This window comes from Hemicordylus capensis, chromosome 3 (genome assembly GCF_027244095.1).
Source record: "Hemicordylus capensis ecotype Gifberg chromosome 3, rHemCap1.1.pri, whole genome shotgun sequence".
NCBI classification, from domain to species: Eukaryota; Metazoa; Chordata; class Lepidosauria; order Squamata; family Cordylidae; genus Hemicordylus; species Hemicordylus capensis.
The window spans coordinates 345,972,574-345,990,542 of record NC_069659.1 but is presented as its reverse complement, the minus strand read 5'-3'; the positions used below and the strand labels follow the sequence as shown (position 1 = coordinate 345,990,542).

At 43.5% G+C, this 17,969-nt stretch overlaps 1 long non-coding RNA gene across 1 annotated transcript in view; it reads right to left on the bottom strand.

Moving 5' to 3' along the window:
- Positions 1 to 490: 490 nt before the first annotated feature.
- The window catches only part of LOC128349226 (uncharacterized), a 38,334-nt gene continuing 20,855 nt past the window's right edge, over positions 491 to 17,969 (bottom strand). Inside the window, exon 2 of the long non-coding RNA XR_008318634.1 lies at positions 491 to 737. This is a non-coding gene — a long non-coding RNA (uncharacterized LOC128349226). The remainder of the gene's footprint in view (positions 738 to 17,969) is intronic.

Sequence of the window (17,969 nt, the reverse complement as noted above, 5' to 3'; positions counted from 1 at the left end):
CAGCAGCGATATAGGAAGATGCTGGAAGGCATCACCTCATACTGTGCAGGAGATGGCAATGGTAAACCCCTCCTGTACTCTACCAAAGGAAACCACAGGGCTCTGTGGTCGCCAGGAGTTGATACCAACTTTACTTTACAGTTGCTTTCCATATAACATGTGGATGAGGTATCTCCATCTTTAATCTCCCATATATCTGTGAATCCTGATTGGGCACGGGTAAATCAGGAAATGTAGGGGAGAGAGTGAGTAGAGAAAAGGGAAAATAAAGAGAAACAAGAAGTGTAATGGGGAATTAAGAGATCGAAGAGAGATGATAGGAGAGTCTGAATCTGAAGAAAATGTACATCAAGGTTATAGTGGGGAAAACGGGGAGCAAATATTGGAAAACTAAATAATTTGAAGAATGTTCTGAAAACTGGAGGCAATGAAGTGTCAGCTGCAACAGGATTGGAGGATATTCTGAATAAAGTAGGTGGGGAAGACTGGGAACAGAAATAGGAAATGCCAATCTTTATTCACACATTACATGCTGAGCCAAATACCAACAAGGAGTTCCATAGAATCACTTTGATATTTGGTGGCTGCGCTCCAGAGAATAGTGAGAAATAGCTTTGAGTATCCAACTGGGCTTTTGAATTTCCTGAAAGTAGCTATTCCACTCTGTGTCATACTCTGCTGTAATTGGAGAGCTTCAAAACCAGTGTGGTGTGGCCTGGAAGGAACCTGAGGGCTTGCTGCGAAAGAGAAAGTAGAAAGTTGGAAGCTATATTTCAACAAGTTTTCTGGATTGCAGCTGGTGAATACACTCCCTCCCCCCGCCAAAAAAATCCACACAATTAAAATGTGTGGGTTGGATCCAACCAAAATTAAGCACTTTAAAACCTCTAGATCTCTGGGGGGAAATATTAAACATGTGCTAAAGTTCCCTATTGAAATCTTGGATTTAGGCCTATAGATATCAATCTATTGAAATTGGACCTAGGCCCAAACTATGCCCCACATGCCAATTCAATCCCCAAGACATTACATAGCATCATGTTAAAGCGTGTGTGAAATCCCTTGTCTTTTCCCCTATGGGGGTGAAAGAGTTCAGCAGCCCTCCCCTCTCCCAGTCCTCTGCTCAAGACTGCAGCCTCTGAGGCTGGTCTTGGTTATGAAGAAGAAGAAAAGAAACATGTACTGTATAGCTTTGGCTTATGTCTCGTAGACCGCAAAATATAGCACATGCTTAATAAATGCTGGCATACAGGCTAATACTTCACTAGCATGATGAACAAAGTTGTACAAATCCATGAAGGTTGCATAGGTGAATCGATGTTCAAAGTTGCACAATCCCTTGTGCTCTTGGACTGCTTGCGCAAGTGTTGCACTTCCACAGTAAAATAGCGGAACTGGATGTGGGCATCTACTTCTTTCGCAAATGCACTCTGTTTTGCTAGTGTAACACAAGTCTGGAACTCAAGTTGCCTTCTTAGAAGTTGCTTGTTGTGCAACATATTTGCACAAGTGCAGTGTTAGGCTGGATGTCAACCGATACTACTAATAAAAAGGTGTTAGGCTGTTCTCAGGGGAAGGGGGTAAGAAGTTCTCAGCCAGGCAACAGGACATCCAGTTGCCATTGCCCAGAAGCACAGCCATCACCTGCCTCCTCCTCCTCACCTGCCTCCTCCTCACCTGCCTCCTCCTCTGCTGTTGGACACTGCAAAGTCCTGTAGTCTTAGGGGGAAGGGAGTAAAGAGTGCACAGCCAGGCAATGGACCACCGAAATGCCAGAAGTCAGAGGAATATGATGGAATGAAAGGTGATTAGAAGCACCTCAACAATGTCATGAAAACCGGGTTGTTGAGGGGAGGCTATCTGCCCAAGAGCAATAAAGGTAAAGTGTGCCATCAAGTCGATTTTGACTCCTGGCACCCACAGAGCCCTGTGGTTTTCTTTGATAGAATACAGGAGGGGTTTACCATTGCCTCCTCCTGCACAGTGTGACAGGATGCCCAAGAGCAATACTGTTTGTCAAATCGCCCTAATAATATTTTATTATTTTAGGTAAGCTGCTTTGGGGATTCTTCTGAATTGAAAGGTGGGATAGAAATCAAATAAACAATACTCTCCCCTTGAAATCAATAGGCCTTTAAAGTGATGATTTTTGGTTGGGCTGTGCCTCCTATATATTTTATTTATTTATTTAACATATTTTTATACTGCCCAAAACTTACATCTCTGAGCGGTTTACAACAAAATAAGAACAGAAAGTAAAACATTAGTTAAACAAAAACAAAAAGTTTAAAACATTACAACAATTAAAAAATTTTAAAACAATATTTTCAAACAGCATAAAATTCCGTCTCAAATTGTTTGCATGTTACTCAGATTTACTGCATCTGAAAATGCTTCTCTTTATCATGTTTATGAGCAAATATATCCCCCCCCCGCTTTTTTAATTAGCATCTGATTTGGGGTGTTTTTTAAAAGATCTTTTCATGACCTAGGTCATTCCTTAATCTTGGTCCAATTCACTTTGCCATACTCAAAGCAGAACTATTTAAAAGGATGTGACTAAACTCTAAATCCCTATTCCAATGTCCTGTTTCTACAAACATTTTAATTGTAATTGCAGCTGAGATCCTGCTTCCCAGGGACCAATCTGGAACCTGGCTTCGAAGCTCTGGGAAACCAAATCTATTGTAAATTTGGAGTTAAGTTACTCCTGTGATTACAAAAGAGATTTTTTTGGTGCGGAGGCGGGAGATGTGTCTGTTTTAAATGCAGAAAGTCCCCGTGAGAAAGCTATTGAGCCTTGAGGAAGGAGGTAATTATACAGTATCCCTTTTAAAATGTACATTCTCATCCAGTAAATCTGCTTATAGTGCTTATGCATCCCTGAAATACTGTCCTAATACCATGGTTTGTGCAGTTGTAATGCTACAATGGCTGACAGTCATTAACTTAAGCATATAGAGCATGACATAGCATCCCTTACGTCAACAAGTTAAGGCCTGATTCATACAACAACAGAGGTGATAGTAAAACCTTTCCTGGATTGTACCAGTTCAGAATGTCGGTGGGAGAAATCACATCACTGAATACTCCTCTCTCTCTCTCTCTCTCTCTCTCTCTCTCTCTCTCTCTCTCTCTCTCTCTCTCTCTCTCTCTCTCTCTCATATAGATATAGATATAATCGCTTCCTGCATATAGAAAGCTAGATGTTAGGAAGATGAATTCTAGTTTATACTTCTCCCTGAAATGCTAGTTTTATATGAACAAGTCTCTCTCTCTCTCTCTCTCTCTCTCTCTCTCTCTCTCTCTTTTGCTGTGGAGAAACATCCAACCATGTAGTCTAGCACCTGCAGTCTGAAAGGGTTTAGGCCCACGTATGTGCAAGGCAGCGCCAGCGTTCCTGATTGGTTGGCACTGTTGCACACATGGAAGTTCGCCCTGGCAGTGTTGCGCAAGAGCACACTTGTAGAACTACTGAAAACTGCATGTGCAGTGGAACTTAAATTGTTTCCATTGTAAGTAGTATTGCCCAAGGGTAGGTGTGCTACAACTCAACTGCACTCTTGCACAACACCACTGCCTTCCACATACACAGTGAGCTGGCTGGCTGGGAACACTGGCATTGCCTTGTGCATCATGTGGGCCATAGTTAACTTTTATCACTTCAGCTGCTGTCCATGTGAAGTAGGCCTTAGTTGTGACTAAGTCCTATGGTAAGCGATGGAATGGGATCTTATTCCATAGCTTTCAATGGGACTAACTCCAATCCCATTGATTTGAAAGGGATTTGTAACACGGCCGTCAACATGTTTATTCTTAAGTAGGCTGCAATCTTAAGAGATATTGTGAGAGAGTAAGCTCATTGCACTTAGTGGAACAGACTTCTGAGTAAACATGGTTAGGCATATTTAGCTCCTGCTGTTAATCTGCAGTCTCATCATGCATCTTTATTTGTAAGTAAGCTTTATTAAGCTCAGTAGTAAAACTGCATAGGTAGGTTGCACAGCTGCAATTGTAAGCACACTTACTATATGGTAAGGCCCACTGAACTCAGTGTGACTAGGACTGACATATTTTTAACTTGGAAAATGCAGACACCCTCCCCACAACCTTATAGTATGGCTGCCAGGTCTGCCAACTGCCTTGAACAATAGTGGTGGCAGTAGATTTGTCTGCTAGTGTAATGGAGCCCATATCTACCAATCAATATCAGTGGGCCAGCAGTGATGGTAGACCTGGCCTCAAGAGCAGGTCCACCCATTGTTTTGGGCAGGGAAGTGCTTCACCCCACCACCTGCCAGTAGACCTGGCCGTTGGAGCAATGGAGACCAGGTCTATCCAGGGCCTCCTGCACGCAATGGGTAGACCTGGCCTACCATGGATAGCCCACACCACTTGCATTAAGGCAGTCAAATCTACTTGCTGGCTTTCTTTCTTGGACAGGTAGCCCTTGCCTCCCGGATCTGGTAGACCTGGATGCTGGCTCAAAGGGGCCAGTTTTTCCAGATGGCTTGCACATTAGGGCAGCCAAATACTACTATTACTACTACTACCACCACCACCGCTGCTGCTGCTACTACTATTACTACTACAACTACTATTTAAATACTGCTTTTCAACAAAAGTTTCCAAAGTGGTTTACATAGGAAAAATAAATACAGTCATTAAGATGGTCCCCTGTCCCCAAAGGGCTCACAGTCTAAAAAGAAACACAAGGGTAGACACCAACCGCAGCCACAGGAGGGATGCTGTGCTGGGGTTGGATAGGGCCAGTTGCTCTCCCCCTGCTAAATATAAAAGAACTGCCACTTTGAGAGGTATTCTTGCTCAGCAGGCAGACTGCTTTTCCTCAAGGACATTCCTCTTTTTCATGGAAATGAGTATTGTATTTTTGCACCAAGAACCCGTGTGTTCTACAGTTTTTTACAAAACAGAGCACGAGCTTTCTAATTTATTTTTAACAAGATAAATTATTTTTTAACAAGAGCACTCAAAACTGTGGACTCTAAACAGGTGCAGGCACTTGCCACGGGCAGGTTCTTGATGCAAAGATATGGTATATGTCCAGGGGAAATGAGGGTGTATGATAGCCGTAAGTGTGACTTACATTTGAGGAAGCCTGCTTAGGATCATGCTATTACTCCGTAATAAGTTCCTTAGGACTACAGCCTTAGTCATTACTAACTTTTGCTAGGTTCGTTATGTCAGGTTTCAATGTAGGGCCACTTAGGTAACGATATTTGAAGTTATGTTTCCTATTTGTGAACAACATGAAATATTTTTAAATGTTTCCTTTGCAGAATATTAGAACTGTGTAGCATGTTCTGTCGGACACAGATCATGAAGGTGGCAATTACACAATGTGTTTCTCCTTTTCTTGCAAATAAGACCCATCATTAAATATTCCTAGAAATGTTGCCATGCAATCCCCTTGTCACAGTTTGCTTAGCTCTGTTGTGTAGGAATCCTAACACCCAGGTCTGTGCGGAGCCAGAAAACACAGTGTGAATAATCCTTGATCATGAGACGAAATATAAATAAATAAATGTTGAGGAAACTGTGAACAACCAAGCCATTACAACCTCATGACTAACAGCAGCATCAGTTCATTTCCTTAATCATAAAAAAATAATAAAAACAAATGCAAGAATATAAATCATCAGTCATCTGAAGGATCTGACACTTCATTGACGCATATCACCACCACCACCACCACCCCTTCTAATAACAAACTAATAGTGGAAATACAATCAGGATGTTTTTCCTTTTTCCTGGCTTGAAGGCTACTTTCCAAATGGAGGGCTGTAGCCAGAGCTCCAGATATCACAGGACTATATTCCTGGATTCTTGCTTGAGTCTTGCTTGAAACTCTAGAGCTTTTTATGAACAAGAGGAAATACAGGAATGCAGATAAAATGCATGAAGTAGAATAGTGCTTGTAGGGATAAATAGTCCCTTGCTGTTAAAAATTATTTGTTGCTAAGGATAGCTTTGCATTATCATGTGTCCAAATGCATTGTGGGTTTATCTCTCCACTGTTCCTGTATGCTTTATTTGCCTTGTTATTTTATCAGCCTAAAATGTCCTATCATTTATTAAGGGTTTATCTTTATTTATTTATTTATTAAATTTATACCCCGCCCAAACTTATATCTCTGGGCAGTTAACAATTAAAACACATAAAAAGTTAAAACAGTTAAGCATATAACACATGTGTCCAAATGCGTTGTGGGTTTATCTCTCCACTGTTCCTGTATGCTTTATTTGCCTTGTTATTTTATCAGCCTAAAACGTCCTATCATTTATTAAGGGTTTGTCTTTATTTATTTATTTATTTATTAAATTTATACCCCACCCAAACTTACATCTCTGGGCAGTTAACAGCAATTAAAACACATATAAAAGTTAAAACAATACAATAATTTAAAAACCATAAAATTAACCAACAGTATTTTAAAATTAAAAACCTGAGAAGGCTTGGGTAAAAAAAAAAAAGCATTTTCAAATGTGTTTTTTTTTTAAATAGCCAGAGATGGGGAGGATTGTAACTCAGCAGGGAGCGCATTCCACAATCGGGGCAGCAGCCGAGAAGGCCTGTCTCTGTGTGACCACCAAACGAATTGGCGGTAACTGGAGACTGATCTCCTCAGATGACCTCAATGGGCGGTGGGGTTCATAGTGAAGAAGATGCTCTCTTAAATACCCAAGACCTAAGCCGTTAATAAGACTTGATTATGTTGGAGGCCTTCATTGATTGATTGATTGATTAAATGCCGTCAAGTCGGTGTCAACTCTTAGCGACCACATAGATAGATTCTCTCCAGGATGATCTGTCTTCAACTTGGCCTTTAAGGTCTCTCTGTGGTGCATTCATTGCTGTCGTAATCGAGTCCATCCACCCTGCTGCTGGTCATCGTCTTCTTCGCTTTCCTTCAACTTTTCCCAACATTATGGACTTCTCAAGGGAGCGGGGCCTTTGCATAATGTGTCTGAAGTATGATAGTTTACGCCTGGTCAATTGTACCTCGAGTGAAAATTCTGGATTGATTTGTTCTATGATCCATTTGTTTGTTCTCCTGGCTGCCCATGGTATCCTCAAAAGTCTTCACCAGCACGAAAGTTCGAAAGTGTCAATGCTTTTTAAAATCTTGCTTCTTCAAAGTCCAGCTTTTGCATCCACAGAGTGTCCTAAAAATCCATCTTTTCAGCCTGGCTTTTAATAATATTTAATTGTTTTAAAATGGTCTTAAAGATCAGTTTTATGTTAATATTTTAACTGCTTTTATTTTGTTTTATGGTTTTGTTTTTTTTAATGTGAACTGCCCTGAGCTGTTCTGGAATGGGTGGTATATAAATGAAATAAATAAATACATAAAATATGTTGCTATCATTTTATATTCCATTGCTTGCGTGTTGGTTCTAGTGCCTCAACTAGATTCATTTAAGAAAACAAGTGTGTCATTGCTGCTCAAATCCTCGAATGGCCCTTCCTAGCCATGCATTTAGCCTACTGGGGCAATTAGAGAGCTAGTTTTCATCACCAAGAAGTTTTTCACACATGGCTCTATGCTTGGGGTATCTGAAGAGTCAATCTGCTTCGCAGCAGATTCAAGGCATTTTCATTAGAGTGATTAGATGGACCATTCGCATAGCCATCAGCACCTCCATCAACACCTCCGGATAAAGCAGAAGCCCGGGAGTTTTTTTCAAAACTGCTGGAAATAGAGGATTTTTTTACCCTGATATAACTCAGGCTAAGCCAGAATTCACAGCTTCCTTTCCGAGAAAAACAAAGCCCTGTCTGTCCTGGTCCCTGATAGGCTGCAGGGAGGTCCGGGTTAAATCCAGTGAACATGTGGACTGGCACACTCCAATCAGGAGTGGATTGGGGGAAAGCCCTGTCTGTAAAACCTCCAGGAGCTTTCCCAGGCAGCAGGCTTTATCGTGGGTTTTCTGCAAGGCTTTACTGCCAGTTCAAAGCTGCCCCTAAAAACCAACTGGATGTTTTAACCCCGATATAAATCGAGCTAGCCTGTAATGAGCAGTAAAAAACCCAAATTGTGTGTGAAGTGCTCCCTGATAGCTTGCAGGTACTTCAGGGTAAATTTGGCCAATATGTGAACGGACACCGTCCATTCTGGAGGATATGCGAGCTAAAAGCCATGTCTGAAAAAGTCCCAGACTATAGCTCCCAGGGGTTTTTTTTGTGGGGGGTGGGGGTGGAGCTGGAGGGCCCTCAGGAGCTGGGGGCCCGTGTTCTTTGAACCCTTTCGCTCAATTATAGCTACGCCCCTGGATAGTATAAAAGCAGCCAAAGTTTGTAGTGTAGATATCTTCTTAGTCTTTACCATTCAGCAAGCTAACCTTCCACAAATGGTAAAAATGTTCCTCTTAATGCTACTGATTTTAATAAGAGTTTCTTGTACCTGGTTCAGGTACTTTTTAACCAATAGTACATCCCAGTACTACTGTTTGGGATGTACTACCCAGTACATCCCAGCTCAAACTATCATATTTTGGATACATTATGCGAAGATCCAGCTCCCATGAGAAGTCCATAATGCTGGGGAAAGTTGAAGGAGAGAGAAGAAGAGGATGACCAGCAGCAAGGTGGATGGACTCGATTACGACAACAATGAATGCACCACTGAGAGACCTGAAAGGCCAAGCTGAAGATAGATCATTTTGGAGAGAATCTATCTATGTGATTGCTAAGAGTTGACACCGACTTGACGGCACTTAATCAATCAAGCACATCCTAGCAAGGCAAGTACTACTTGGCCCCACTGCACTGGTGACCACGTGGCACTGCCTGATCTCACCAAAAGTTGATGGCCGTGCATCAGTGGCAAGCCAGAGCTCTGAAGCAGCATGACCCGCCAACAGAGGCACAGGAGAGGGGTGGGCGGTGAGAAGCAAAGGAGTGATCCTGGAGGACAGGTTTTCATGGTGGACAGTTCTATCAATGGCTACCAGTCTTGATAGCTATAGGCTACCTCCAGATCCAGAGGGAGGGTACCTCTGAATACCAGTTGCAGGGCGGCAGCAGCAGGAGAGGGGACATGCCTTAATCCCCTGCTGGTGTGCTCCAAGGGGTATCTGGTGGGCTACTGTGGGAAACAGGATGCTGGTATCTATCTATCTATCTATCTATCTATCTATCTATCTATCTATCTATCTATCTAATTTTTATACTGCCTGATATGTACATCTCTAGGTGGTGTACAAAATTTAAAACAATAAAAAAGTCAGATTAAAATCCATGAAACACAAAAACAATTGCATAAAATAATTATTAAAACAAATTATTAAAATTAATTCTAATTGAAAGCCTGTGAGAACAAGTGAGTCTTGAGGGTCTTTCTGAAAACAAAGAAGGAAATGCTCTTATTTCAGCTGGGAGCATATTCCAAAGTCCCGGGGCAGCCACAGAGAAAGCCCGGTCCCAGGTCGCCACCAAACGTGCTGGCGGCAACCGTAACCTGACCTCTCCAGAAGACCATAACAGGCGGCAGGGTTCATGACAAAGAAGGCGTTCTCTTAAATACCCTGTGCCCAAGCCGAGGGTATATAGGCCTTGGGCCTGATTCAACAAAGATAATAATAATAATAATAATAATAATAATAATAAAGTAATTTTATTTATTGGCCACCCTATAACAATTGTTCTGTGGGCGGCTTGCAGAGGTTTTTAAAGCTTACTTTACAGTAGACTTATGAGATCACCCGGCATTCTGTGTGTGTGTCCGTGTGTCCCCCACCCCCACCCCATCAACTTCACAACGCCTGGACCAATATGAACCAAATCAGGTACAGCTGTAGGGACACATAGGGACACCTCAATGGGGTAGATTGTGATGATGTCATCCACCCCAATCCAAGATGGAGGATGTGTAAACCTTTGAGGCACAAATGAACTGCCTAACCGATTTGAACCAAATTTGCTACAGATGTAGGGACACATAGGGATGCCCAAAGGGTGTGGTGTGTGATGATGTCATCCACTCCAGTTCAAGATGGTGGATACATGAACACCTGAGGCGCAAGCTAGCTAATTTGTGCACTATCTAACCAATTTAAACCAAATTAGGTACAGTTGCAGTGAGTGACACATAGTGACACCTCAATGCATAGTTTGTGATCCACGCTGGTTCAGGATGACGGGAACATAAACTTTTGAGGCATAAGTGGGCTAACTTGTGAACCGCCTAACTGATTTGAACCAAATTCGCTACAGCTGTAGGGACTAGGGATGTGCGAACTGGTTCAGGGGCTCGGAGGTTTGGTTCAGGGGTTTGATGGTTCTAGGTCAAACTGAACCCCCCCCCCCAGTTCTGTCCGGACTGAGACTGAACCCCCCGACCAGTTCGCGACTGGGTTTTTTTGTAATATTTTTTTTTAACCTTTCTTCCCTCAGGGGAGTTCATTGGGGCAATGGGTGTGTGTGTGTGGTCCATGGAGGTTCTCCCTCCCCCCGCCGGCCTTCAAAATGCCTCCCTCCGGCCCATTCGGACCAGTATTTTTTAAAAAATGGCTGCCACACATCCGCAAATGGCCTCTGCAAGGCCATGGTTCATGCCAGGCCTCAGAGAGGCCATTTGTGCATGCGTGGCGGCTTCCAAAATGGCCACTGTGCGAATGGGCTGGAGGAAGGCATTCTGAAGGCCAGTGGGGGAGGGGGGAACTCCGCAGGACCCTCCACTACCCCAATGAACTCCCCCAGAGGGTAGAAAGGTTAATTTTTTTTAAAAAAATCATGAACCCCCCCCTGAACTGAACTGGACTGGGGGGTGGTTCTAGGGGGTGCAAAACCGAACTGGGCTGGTCAGGTTTGAGTCCAGTTCAGACTCGAACCATACCGGGCTGGCTGGTTCCATGCACAGCCCTAGTAGGGACATAGGAACATAGGAAGCTGCCATATACCAATTCAGACCATTGGTCTATCTAGCTCAGTATTGTCTTCACTGGCAGCGGCTTCTCCAAGGTTGCAGGCAGGAATCTATTTTAGCCCTATGTTGGAGAAGCCAGGGAGGGAACTTGGAACCTAGATGCTCTTCCCAGAGTGGCTCCATTCCCTAAGGGGAATGTTTTGCAGTGCTCACACATCAAGTCTCCCATTCAAATGCAACCAGGGCAGACGCTGCTTAGCTAAGGGGACAAGTCATGTTTGCTACCACAAGACCAGCTCATAGGGAAACCTCAATGGTGAAGATTGTAATGATGTCATCCACCTCAATTCAAGATGGTGGACACATAAACATTGGAGGCGCCAAGTGCACCTTGTGGACAGTCTAACTGTTTTGAACCAAATTTGCTATAGCTGAATGGACACATAGGGATGCCCCAATGGTGTAGTTTGTTATGATGTCACCCATCCCGATCCAAGATGGCAGATGCATAAACTTTTGAGGCACAAGTACACTAACTTGAGGACTGTCTAACCGATTTGAATCAAATATGGAACAGCTGTAGTGAATGACAAACAGGGACACCTCAATGGTGCAGATTGTAATGACAACATCCACCCCAATCCAAGATGGCGGACACATGAACATTTGAGGCACAAGAGATCTAACTTGTGGACCTCGATTTGCACCAAATTTAGTCCAGATGTAGAGACAGTGAAAGGAAAGTAGGCTGATTAGTTCACAACTTGTTTTTTTAAAGACCTTCTGCATGCAAAGCATGCGTTCTGCCCTTGCGTTATGTCTTCTAACAGTTCCATGGCCTGACCTTTCAGTTCCAGTGACTCTAACATGAGGTACGAGTTGCAGAAACCAACACGATCATAAGGCTATGATTGTCTTATGACAACTAGCCATGTCAGACATTTTCTTTATGAAGAAGAAGTAGTAAATGAGAAAGGACACCTAAGAGATATGATGGGCAGTGAAAAGTTTTATATTGCCTTTACATTTAGCAAATAAATAAATAAAAAGGTGTATGGAGACCTGATGTACAACCCATTTCCCATAATTTTCTTCACTAAGCATATAAGTGGAAACGTCATTACATAGTAACAGAAGCATCATTGCTGCTTGAAAAGAAGCCAATGGTTGTGAAATCTTAATCATAAAAATGTTGTAACTTGAACCTGAACTAAAATGCAGATATAAAGAAAAATCACTATTCAGCAATGAAGAATGCTGCATAAGGAAGCTGTGAATCCCCTATCTTGGAAGTTGTATAACAAGTTTGGGGAAAACACTGCCTGTTGGTGTAGGAGATTCTGTCTTGGATAGGGAGACTGCTGATGGGAAATCAGGTGATCTACTGGAAAGCAGCCAGTTCTATGATTCAAGATATGAATAAGGAGATTTAAAAGGCTTCCTTCCATCAAATCCTTTCTCAGCCCCTACCTTTTCCATGAATCCTTGGCACAACCACCCCAGTCCAGATTCTCTACTGTAAGATGTCTATACCTAAGGAAGTTTAGCTGAAAGAATGGCATATCCTCCCTGTTTCCTTCTTCCTTCACTCTCCTCCCTCCCTGTCTCTTCTGTCATTTCCTGTCATGCCCTGTCTGCTCTGCAGGGAATGGGAAATTTGGAGATGCAGATTTTAATGCTAACAATGCCCCATATTAATCTTTAATCTTTATTAAGGTACTGTACACAATGGCGCAGCGGGAAATCAGAGGTTGCTGGTTCGAATCCCACTGGTATGTTTCCCAGACTATGGGAGACACTTGTACGAGGCAGCAGTGATATAGGAAGATGCTGAAAGGCATCATCTCATACTGCATGGGAGATGGCAATGGTAAACCACTCCTGTATTCTACCAAAGAAAACCACAGGGCTCTGTGGTAGCCAGGAGTCGACACTGATTTGACTGCACACTTTACCTTTACACACAGAACCAGGAGGACACTGTCCCTGCTTGCAGGTTTACAGTTGAAAGTAGACATGATGCATGATGAGGACAGAAAGAGAGTGAGGGAAAGGGAAATGGGTGGTGGTGGGACCCTATGCTAAAGTGGGGAGGGGTGAACAATTCAGTTAGAAAAAACACGACCAACAAGGCAAGTTAAGGATTTTAGCACTAGCTGACGTCCAGGGAGTTGTAGTGTCCAACAACATCTGAGGACCCAAAGTTGGGAAGAACCCCTGGCCTAAAAAATAAGGATCTCTTTACCTGGCACCAAAAAGGCATCAAAAGGGGTACTAGCAAAGCCTCCCTCACAAGAGAATTCCATAGGCACCACCACCACCCTTTCCCAGGTCTCTCCATCTCAGCTCAGCGGTGGGCCTTCTGAGATGACCCTGGTGCATCAGCAGGTCCATCAGGGAGCAGGCATACCTGATCCAAAGCCTTGTAGAGCTTTAAGAATAAGTGCCAGCATTTTGAGTGGCATTCAAAAATTGATCAGCGAAGCTGTTTAAGCACTAGCAAGACACGTTGCCAACGCTGGCTGGCAGGGTGGTGGTGGTTGGAGACGCTCTACTGCTGCCTCTGATGTTGCCATTGTTGCAGTTGCCTCCGCCATAGCTGCCAGTGGGAAACTAAAAATAAGTATCTCCCTTTCACCACCCTGCCTTCTTAGTCTAGGAAATCCCCTTTTACTTGTAATGGGAAACCTAGCTGGATTTCCCTTTACAAGTATACCCTCCCACCCCACCCCACCCCGGGTCAGCCCATGAGCCGGTTCGGCCAGCTCAATGGCCGAACTGGACCAGGCCCAGTTAAGCCTGTATTGGGCTGGGTTGGTTCGAATCCGGTCTGGATTTGAACCAAGCTGGCCGAGTGGCCCGCTCACACACCCCGACTTGCAGAGCCACTGTCGGTCAGTGTTGACAATACTGAGCGGTATGGAGCAATGGTCTGATTCAGTAGGCGGCAGCTTCCTATGTTCTTATCACTGTCTTGTCTAGAGAGTGAACACCTGGGGGTGGGGGACACTGGAAAAAAAAAACCTGGGAAAGGGGGGGCATTTTTTCTGGAACAATGCCCCCAGTTTCTTTCCAGGCCTTGACATCTCTAGCTTTGTCAAGAATGAGCATCAGCTTCTTGGCCTTTATCCAGTCCACAGCTGACCCCAAGTTTAGTTCTATTAGGTCAGATGTAAAAGAGAGATAGAGTTGGGTATCATCACCCTACTGGCACCCCGCTCCGAAACTCTAGATAGCCTCATTAGGCAGTTTTGTGCACATGTTAAAGAACAAGATGGAGCCCTGTTTGGTCATACAGCATAAAAGCCATGGGGCTGAGCAGTAGACACCTAGCACTGTCTAGGAGAGGGCTGTATAACTTTGCCCCTCCAGCTGTTGTAAGACTACAACTCCCATTGTCCTTGACTACTGGCCATTGTGGAGCTGGAGGGCCACAGCTGGGCAGCCCTGATCTAGAACAAGCCCTGTAAGGTAAGAATGGAGCCACCAGAGCACCACATCTCTGCTTCCCTGACCCAGACTGCCTATCCAGAAAGATTCCATGGTCAATGATATCAAAAGGTCCTGAGAGGTCCATAGAGAGGAGAGCTGGTCTTGTGGTAGCAAGCATGACTTGTCCCCTTAGCTAAGCAGTGTCCACCCTGGTTGCATTTGAATGGGAGACCACATGTGAGCACTGTAAGATATTCCCCTCAAGGGATGGAGCCGCTCTGGGAAGAGCATAAGGTTTCAAGTTCCCTCTCTGGCTTCTCCAAGATAGGGCTGAGAGAGATTCCTGCTTGCAACCTTAGAGAAGCCGCTGCCAGTCTGTGTAGACAATACTGAGCTAGATAGCCCAATGGTCTGACTCAGTATATGGCAGCTTCCTATGTCCCTAGAATTAGCAGAGTCGTGCTGCCCATTTCAGCCTAACATAGGACATCCATCAGGACAACCAAGGCAGTTTATTTGCCAAAGCCAGACATGAGACTAGATCACAGTGGATCTAGATAATCTCATTCAAGAGTATCTAGAATTTATTTATTTATTTGATTGATTGATTGATTGATTGATATACCATCCTTCCAAAATGGCTCATTTGAATGGCAGACACCTGCTCCATACACTTATGGGATGCAATCCACCTATCACTGAAGTCAATAAACTGCTCCAGTGTAGGGATTCCAAACCTTGGGTTCCCAGAGGTTTTGACTACAACTCCCATCATCCCTAGCCTTTGGTCATTGCAACTGGGAATGATGGGAGTTGTAGTCCATCATCTGGGGACCCAAAGTTGAGAATCCCTGCTCGAGTGTACCAGATTTACATCCACTGTGTGAATATTTACCAGATGGAAGAAGGCTCAAATATATGCATTTTATTTATTTATTTATTTAAAACATACCTGTAAGCAAAGAATGACGGCAGTTTTGAAGACTCATCTTATTAATATTTGAAGAAGGCACAATTACATTTTGTTCTTTAAAATGTGGTATATTTTAATTTCAGATGTTATTACCAAAAAAAAAAAAAAAAAAAGTATTGATCCAGGGAAGCAATCAATTTCTAAGACACCAGAATGACTTCATAGCAGTAGCGCTTGCCCAGATAGATGACTTTTGGAAAAGTTCCTAGCCAAGAGCTTAAATAATCTGATCAGCATTCTTGTGCTTGTCTTTCAGATACCATAGAATCGAAGGTGGGTTCTCTCGGAAGGATAGCTATTATTTCCTGTTCTTTGGCCAAAAGCTGCATTCTGCCAACCTGGTTAAATATAAGTTTTCACAAATATTGTCTGTAATGCTCTGTGAAGGAAAGCAACTTATGAATGCTAATGGATATACTTGCAAGATTTTTCCATATTTTTTGGCTTTGCAAAGGCTAATTGATTTGGCAGATAGTGCCATGATCAAAGAAAGTTAATAGGTGGGTGGGGAGGGCAGGCAGGTGATTGGGGAAACAGGTGAGGGGGCCTCAACGGCCTCTCTTGATGGGGGACAAGTCCTCGTGTTCTTCATATATGTTTTCTCCCAGTTACAGTTACATCCATTTCACACACTCCAATTTCCCAATTTTTATGTTCTCTGCCCTTGGTAAATCACTGTCTCTTTTTTGTTTTGGGAATGACTTGTTAAAATTGTTCTGGTGAGCTTCTAGAGTTCTCATTTTTCAGAGTTCTGTTTCCTCCCTAGGGTCTCTTGAAGTTAGGGGTGTGCATGGATTGATCCGAATTTGGATCAAATTTGGACCGAACTGCAGGTATGCAAACCAATTCAGTCAAATTGATCGGCTGGGCTGGTTAGTTCAATGAACCAGCTCGGAGCAGTTTGAAGCGGCTCGCAATTGAACCGCTCAAACAGGCCTGGTTCTCAGTCGAACTGGTTCTGCACATCCCTACAAGAAGTCACATCTCTTGAGTTTGTGGACTGATGCATCTCGTCTTCAATGCTATGAAGATTAAAGCAGGGGGTCTCAACCTTGGGTCAAAATATATGATTGGACCACAACTCCCATCATCCCTAGCCATTTTTGGCCATTGTGGCTGAGGATGATGGGAGCTACAATCCAACAATATATGGTGACCACCAAGTATGGGAACCTCTGGACTAAGGGCTTCACAAAGAAGGTTTTTTGAAGCGGGAGTTGAAGGTAGAAAGGAAGGTGGTACTATGTAGTTGTTATGTTGCAGTTGTCCAACAGAAGGGGCAGCAAGGGACAATGGGTACAGTTGTGTAGGAGAATGTTTGGATGACTTCATGCGGTAGAGCTGGAAGAATGAAGGCCAAGGGTGGGGGTATAAAAGGAAATAAGGGTAGAAAGGATTGGCATGAAAACCATCCTCACAATTACATTATGGGAGATTTACACATCTCACAGTACTCTTCTGTCTTCTCAGTTGTGATTTATGTGGAGTTTTTATGATATCTATCTATCTATCTATCTATCTATCTATCTATTCATTCAATTTTTAGACCGCCCTTACAAAATAGCTCAGGGCGGTTCACAAACATCAAAGACCCTTTAACAATTTAAGAGCACTGGAAGGCCTGGCTGAACAGGTAGGTCTTTAGGGCTCTCCTAAATTCCAATAAAGAAGATATGCAAAGATTTCAGGATAACCCCCCTACCTCCATCTTCTTCACTAAAATGAATTAACTCTATGCTTTCTCAATCTAGAGAGGAAATGGCTGAAGGCCATTGTGGCAGGAGATGATGGGAATCGTAGTCCCCAACATCCTTGATTACAGCATCAAGCCTTTGGTCATTGTTGTTGAGGATAATGGTAGCTGAAGTCCATCAACATCTGGGGATCCAAGTTTGAGAACCCCTGTATTACAGAGTAACAGCAAAACAAATGCTACAGCAACTGGAATCTTCACCAATGCTGCAAGAATAGGGCCATTTAACAAGTATTCCCATTTTCATCTGAGGGTGTGTGATTTCCTTACATCACATGATTGTAGAAAAAAGAAAGTCATTATTGTCTCAGTGGCATCAATCCAAAATATGATGCTCATGAGACCAGAAAGCAGATCTAAAGACATATCTCGAAGATTTGCTCGTATATTCAACCTAACATTTCTGTCTTGCTTCCAGAACTATGCAAATGCTTGCATAAAATATTAAGTTTGGCATAGGTACACTTTTGCAGGCTTGAGTAATTGAGAATGAAAGTGAAATATTGGGCATTTTCACACTTCACATGGAACCTGAGGTTCCTCCATCAGCCTCGGGAGTGCACACTCCTTGCTTCCATCCCTACACAAGTGCCTACTTCAGTATTCTTCACTGTAAGGCTCGGGGACCAGCGGTAGCCCCCACCAGCCCCAAGTGCAGCTCCTGACTAGTTGTTTATTGGGCCTGTGTGAAGCTCCAGCCAAAGCTGAATACTCTGCACAGCTCCTCATGGCACCATGCAGAAGCAGCTGTTCCCACTCTGCAGGGCTGTGCTTTGTTTGATGCTGGTCTTTAGGGTTGAGCATGAATGGCTCGAGCAGCCGCTGGTGTGGTGGGGTGTGGTGGGGATCAGTTCCCTTAAAAAGCAGGTAAGCGACTCCTTATCAGCTTGCCTGCCACCCTGCCACTTTTCCGGTGGTGGCT